Below are 6051 nucleotides of genomic sequence, written 5' to 3'. Positions count from 1 at the left end.
TGCAACAGTGGTGTTGCACTGTCTTCTAAAAGCATTCTCCTTTTTTTTTTTTTTCATTTCTGCAATCAAATCTGGTTCCTGTTGCTTGTTGTCATGGTGACTCGTCGAATCGGTGCTCCACTGATAATCGCCTTTCATACTTGTTACACACATGCTAAACTCTGAGTGGTTCTACTTAAAGCTGATTTATCTAATACATAGCAGCCGTTGTGAAACCGAAAACTCAGAGTTCCGACATTAGGCTAGATCAATTTAGATTTGTGAATTTGAGTGTGAGTGTGTTAAACTGGCTCTGTGAAACAGACCCCATGTCTTACCTGTGTGCAGCATTTCCAGTTTTCATCACTTGACTATCCACTATTCATCACAATGTATCTTGGGCCTCTGGGCTACAGTCTGCAAATTTTTGTTTCGGACCAACAGATGGATCTTCCAAATCTGAAGCCTCACAATGCTACAATAAAGTCCAGTATTGACAATGATTTTATATGGCAGCCTAGACTCTCTGAAGGGTTTTACCTGGGTGACTTTTCAACATTCGGGTCTCTTTCACATGTAAGGGATGGACACAAGTTAATGTACAGTCATATTTTTATGTTACTATCTTTATGTATTTTTTTGCTGTTTTCAAGGCTGCACTTTAAAAAAAAAGAAATTGCCTAGAGAGCTGTTCTTAATGACATTTCTTTTTGCTTTACACTTGTGTATACAAAATGACAAAATAAATCTGTCTAAGTCTAAGTTCATTACTAATGTAGGATGTACACAGATTTTAGTTCTCATGCCATATGTGTACTAATTAGTCAGTTTCTTTTTGGACATTTTTAATGATGCAGAACCCTAGCAAGTTATTTCTTTACACATGGGAGCACCTCACTGACATCTCTAGGTGAAATAATACTTCATATAGTACTTCAAGTACTTCCACATGTTGAAAAGTAGGCACCCGGGATGCACAGCAGGAGCAAGGAGATGAGGGAGGAACAGGAACTTTAACCACACCTTTAATCAATCATTATGGGCAATACCAGAGCTTTATGAGACAAGAACTCCAGGCTCTAGCAAGACCACTGCCAGAATATCAGAAATGTAGCAAAATGTCTTTTACTGATACGTGGTAGCAAAATTATATTTCGGACTCTCTTTCTCTCTGTCAGCATTTCTGACCATACAAAAAGACAGAGATTTAATGAAAACAAAAACAAAAAAACTCAAAGGAAGCGGGTTGGCAGTGCTTGTGAACAACAGAAGGGCTGTGACTGAACGTCCGCCCTAATCGCCATTTAGGGCACTATAAGTGTCCAAACGTCTAGTGGATGAAAAAGTTTTGGACTTGAAATTTCCCACTATGCACCTTGAAGAGTAGTGATCATTCATGGTCACTAGACGAGTAGATATATCCCAGATTGCTTTGCGAGAGCTCTCCTCGTAAAGCATCCTGGGATTTGTAGTGACAGCAGCCCTCTGTCGGATAGTGAGAGCAGCAACAAATAACAAAGATGGCGCACCGTGCAGGGGGGTGGAGGCACGAGACCAACAGGGAGCGAAAAGTAGTGTTCATCTGTCCGAACGGTCAGTTAACTGAGTTCACTATACAGTCCACTATATCATCCCACTCTGTATAGTGAGTGAGGGATTTAGGGGTTAGGGTAAACGACGGGAGACAGTCATTGGGTCATCCATGACATGTTAGTGTGAAGATTCTTCATTGCAGCCCACATATTGAACTGTGTGTAGTTGGTTGTCAGCCATAATATTTGCCCAGAGAGTTTACCAGTGTTCTGTCGGTAACCATTGACATTCATTATCTCCTGCAGATGCAGACGCTGCATGTGATGTAATCAGTTCCATTGTTGCTAAGCTACAGACACAACAACCAGATGCATTTTTGATATAAGCTGTTGATTATGACCACGCCTGAGTATCTGCTACACTGCCAACAATTTTTCAGCTGCTGTAGCAATGATAAAAAAAACTATGGACTTGTTTTATGTAAATGCCAAGGATTCCTAGATTTCTAAAGTAAGAGCTCCTTTCAGGAAATCAGATCATAATCTTGTTTTTCTCTGCTCAGAGCATAAACCCATTATAAGAGACAACCTGCATTAAAGTAACTATAAGTAGATGGTCAGAGCAAGCTGGGGCCTGCAAGGCTGTTTTGAGGTTACATATTTGGATGCAATGTGTCAGCTACACGAAGAATCAATGCAATCCGAACAATGACATAATTGCAATTACTGAGTGTGTGACTCACTACATAAACTTTTAAGAAGATAACACCATCCTTACCACACAAATGAAATTCTTCCCAAATAATAAACCATAAATCACAAATGATGTGCAGGAACTGCTTAAACGGAAAATAAAAGATTTTAATAAGCGAGACAGGTAATTATTAGGAAGCAACTTAAGGTCAAGATAAGAGAAAGGAAGGAGGCATAAACTAAGATTCTGGAGTGTGTCCCGAAGGCCTGTGGAGAGCAGCTCTGTGGGATCCTGCAGCACCCCTTCAACCAAAGTTTTAAGTCAATTGAATCACAGCAAGGCCATATAAGTGGGATATAAAGTGTACAAAAAAGGTTAAGACACCCAGAGCCTGTGGATACCCTACAAGGGGCATTTAAAGCCCCAAACAACATAGCCTATGGGATCGTCTGGGCACTAAAACCCCTCAACCATTTTATTTCTATTCTTTATATGGCCTTTGACTGGGTTTCCTAACATTATGATTTAAGATTGCTATCCAGCTCTCCTTTCTTTTTCTTACCATTATTTTCATAATAACCTTATTTGATTAATTAATTATTTTTATTCTCCTTCCTGATTAATGCTCATTAATCATTTCATTACCTTTATGTCAGTGTAATTTTTTATTCATAATGTTTTGTTTGTTTTTTTTTCCCGTGGATAGCACTTTAAATATTCTTTCTATGGAAATGTGCTTAGTGAACTTGCCTAGGCTAGCTTTTTCTAGTACTAGAACTTGTTCCCCTGTCATATTTCCTTAAGAGTAAGTTACTGCATGTATTAAATATACTTATATTTTTCTCTCCGACTTTTTCCAGGATCACCTTTATGAAACAGCACCATTGCAACAACTGTGTTTGAATTGCCTTACTAAATGCAGGGGCAAGACAAATTTATATTAACAGTTAGAATATGTTGATAAGATCACTTATCAAAGAAAATCAGCAATTATTAATTTTAGTTATCTTAGTAACACAATATTTTTGTATAATATGGGCATTATATTTTAAAGTGTATTACAAAGTTATCAAGAACTAAAACTTGGTAATTTGCAATCATGTCTCTGGATAGTGAGCCTTCAATTAGAGGTGTGAGCGTATGTTTTCTCTGTCGACAGTCCCTAAGCTACCCTTTCCTATTAACACTAATGCACTGTTGACACACAGTAAGTCTCTGTGCTACCATTTATCTTTTCCTCCGGGGCATTAGAAGCACAAAAGTTGTCAAGCCAAACAAAGTTATCACCACAAAGTGGTGAAAGTGGACCCACAGAAGATAATAATGAGCAAGAAAACAAGACATCTATAACCATCCATCCAGGGACTTGTGTGATGAAACAACCCTCAACAACACTTTTGCAAGAAGTAAATGTTATGAGAAGCCAGATAAAATAAATTTTTTAATTGCTCTTACATGCTTACATATTGGCTCACAAAAACCCAAACACTATCTCAGCATGTCACACAAACTCTTTTAAAAACATAAACTCTCTCACATATACCATCAAAATATCTTACATGTGTCATAATACTCTGATAAACACCATTAAACTATCTCATAAATACCATCTGTCTCTCTTACATATACTCTCAAACATATAACAAAGTTTCTTCCAAAAATTTAGCAGGAAATTATTCCGAAACAATGCATTATTAAAAATTACAACAAAATTAAATTTAATCCAAATTAACCTCATAACTGCCAGTGTTGGGGATATTAATAAAGTAACTAGTTATAGTTACTAATTACTTCTCCAAAAAGTGATGATTACTTACTAACAGCACAATAAAAAAAAAAAAAACAAAACAAAAAAAACGTTACCAATCAAAGTACATATGCTTTGAGAGATTTGATATTGCAAACTGTTATTGTATCTTTTAAAGGGAAGTTTAATTTTCAAATAACAGAGATTTTATATTAATAAGTTAATTAAATATCTAATTAAAAGGATTAACATTTGAAAATATTGTACACTAATTTGAATAGGTTTGATGTGCTGTTGGACAAGTTGTTACAATATATTTATGTAGATATAGATATTGTGTTTCTGTTTGTAATTCAATTAAATTAAATTTTGGCTATAAAATAGTTGTAAAGCTGAAAAATAATGCTTTCATCAAATTCAACAAAATAGAAATGTACACTTTGCAATGGAAATGCAAAGTGTGGATTTAGTTTCGATTTGTTTCACTTTTGTTTTGGTAAATCAAAGAGATTAAAAATACATATAAGAGAGATTGATAAGATTTGTTAGAGTTTGATTGTATATGTAAGAGTTTTCTGGTAAGTATGGCAGAGTTTTTTAGTATGCATTAGACATTGAGATCATAGCAGTGTTTGTGAGGTTTGGTTCTCTCTATACCAGTGAATTGCTGTTAGCTCATGTGAAAGTTTATGTAACCATGTAAGAACATTCCTTCATTTCGTTTTATGGAGACTCTTATAGATGTTGGTGGTGACAATCAATTATTCAGTGGGAATCTCTCTGTGAAATATCCAGTAACAATCCAGACGAACACTCTAAAACAAACAAGTTATCTTTTTAATTAACACTTTTAAGGTAGTGGCTAAAACAAAGCCACTACCTTAATTATCCTTGCTAGTAACAATGCCTGCAGCCATCTTTAAAGAAATGTCAAACAGCGGGCTGTGGCTTCCTTGCTAGACAACATTCTTTAAATTCCAAACACAAACAACACTGGGTTTTACTGTAAATCAAAGTCTTTATTATTTCCAGTCATTTTTTTTATCGAGCTGCTACATGTGATTGTGGCAATATGAAATACTCCTTACAATATATGTAATATCAAATTATTTAATTATTAATTAATATTAAAGTTGCCAGTCTTTTATCAATGTTTAGTCATCAGTTGAGTTTATGTGATTGTATGGATGTTTGGATCCATCAGGAGCCCCTCCCACACTCACCCACATATCTAGGATAACAAAAGTACAAAGTTATGGTCATAAAAAAAGCTAAAGTAGGAAAAAACAAGCTTTCTTTATGATACCCCAATTTAAAATACTCAGCAGATTTGGCATACGTTATTTAAACAAAATAGTCATAACAGTTAACTACTAGATAAAGTAAATGTCATTAGAATAATGTGGGAACATACTATAGAAGCACCAAAGATTAAACACAGCTAAACAAGTTCTTTGTATTTCCGTATCTTTTGGTAATAGCTAGAAATGTTTTGTTTCAGGGAAAACATTCAATTATAAATTACATATTTTCAGATTTTTCATTCCCTTGTTTATATTAGTTTGCCTATCCCTACTTTTACTGTTTTTTTCTGTTTTTACAGCCCCATTCATGCTTGTTTAGATTATGCTGTCTGGTTTAGATTTGATCTTTTTTCACAGCTTTTACACAAACCTGTTAAACCCGTGAGGTAAGTGGTGTTGCATCTGATGTTTAAAGTTTATGCTCCTGTACTGTAAGTCTAAACACAGTGAATTCTTCAGCTTCGGGAAAAAGATTAGAGATCTTGAACCTCTTTTAGAGATTTTTTAAAAAAGTCCATAAATGGTCTAATTATCCTTCTGGTGAAAAACCTACAAGGCGGACATTATTCTGCAAGTGTACTGTATTACTAATGAATGTATTGACTGTGGAATCTTTTACATGTTAAAACACAATAGGGATAAGCTGAACCTTTGTTGTTATATCACTAACTGGCTGTCAGAAAGGTGCTTTAACAATGCACCAAAAATTGTAGTCTATGTGCATTATTACACAGATCAGGAGAGAGAACAAATTTCACACAACATACCTTAATCAAGATAATTCCCGCGGATATT

This window comes from Cyprinodon variegatus, unplaced genomic scaffold, assembly GCF_000732505.1.
Source record: "Cyprinodon variegatus isolate N-32 unplaced genomic scaffold, C_variegatus-1.0 Scaffold911, whole genome shotgun sequence".
NCBI classification, from domain to species: domain Eukaryota; kingdom Metazoa; phylum Chordata; class Actinopteri; order Cyprinodontiformes; family Cyprinodontidae; genus Cyprinodon; species Cyprinodon variegatus.
This window is presented reverse-complemented; position numbering follows the sequence as displayed.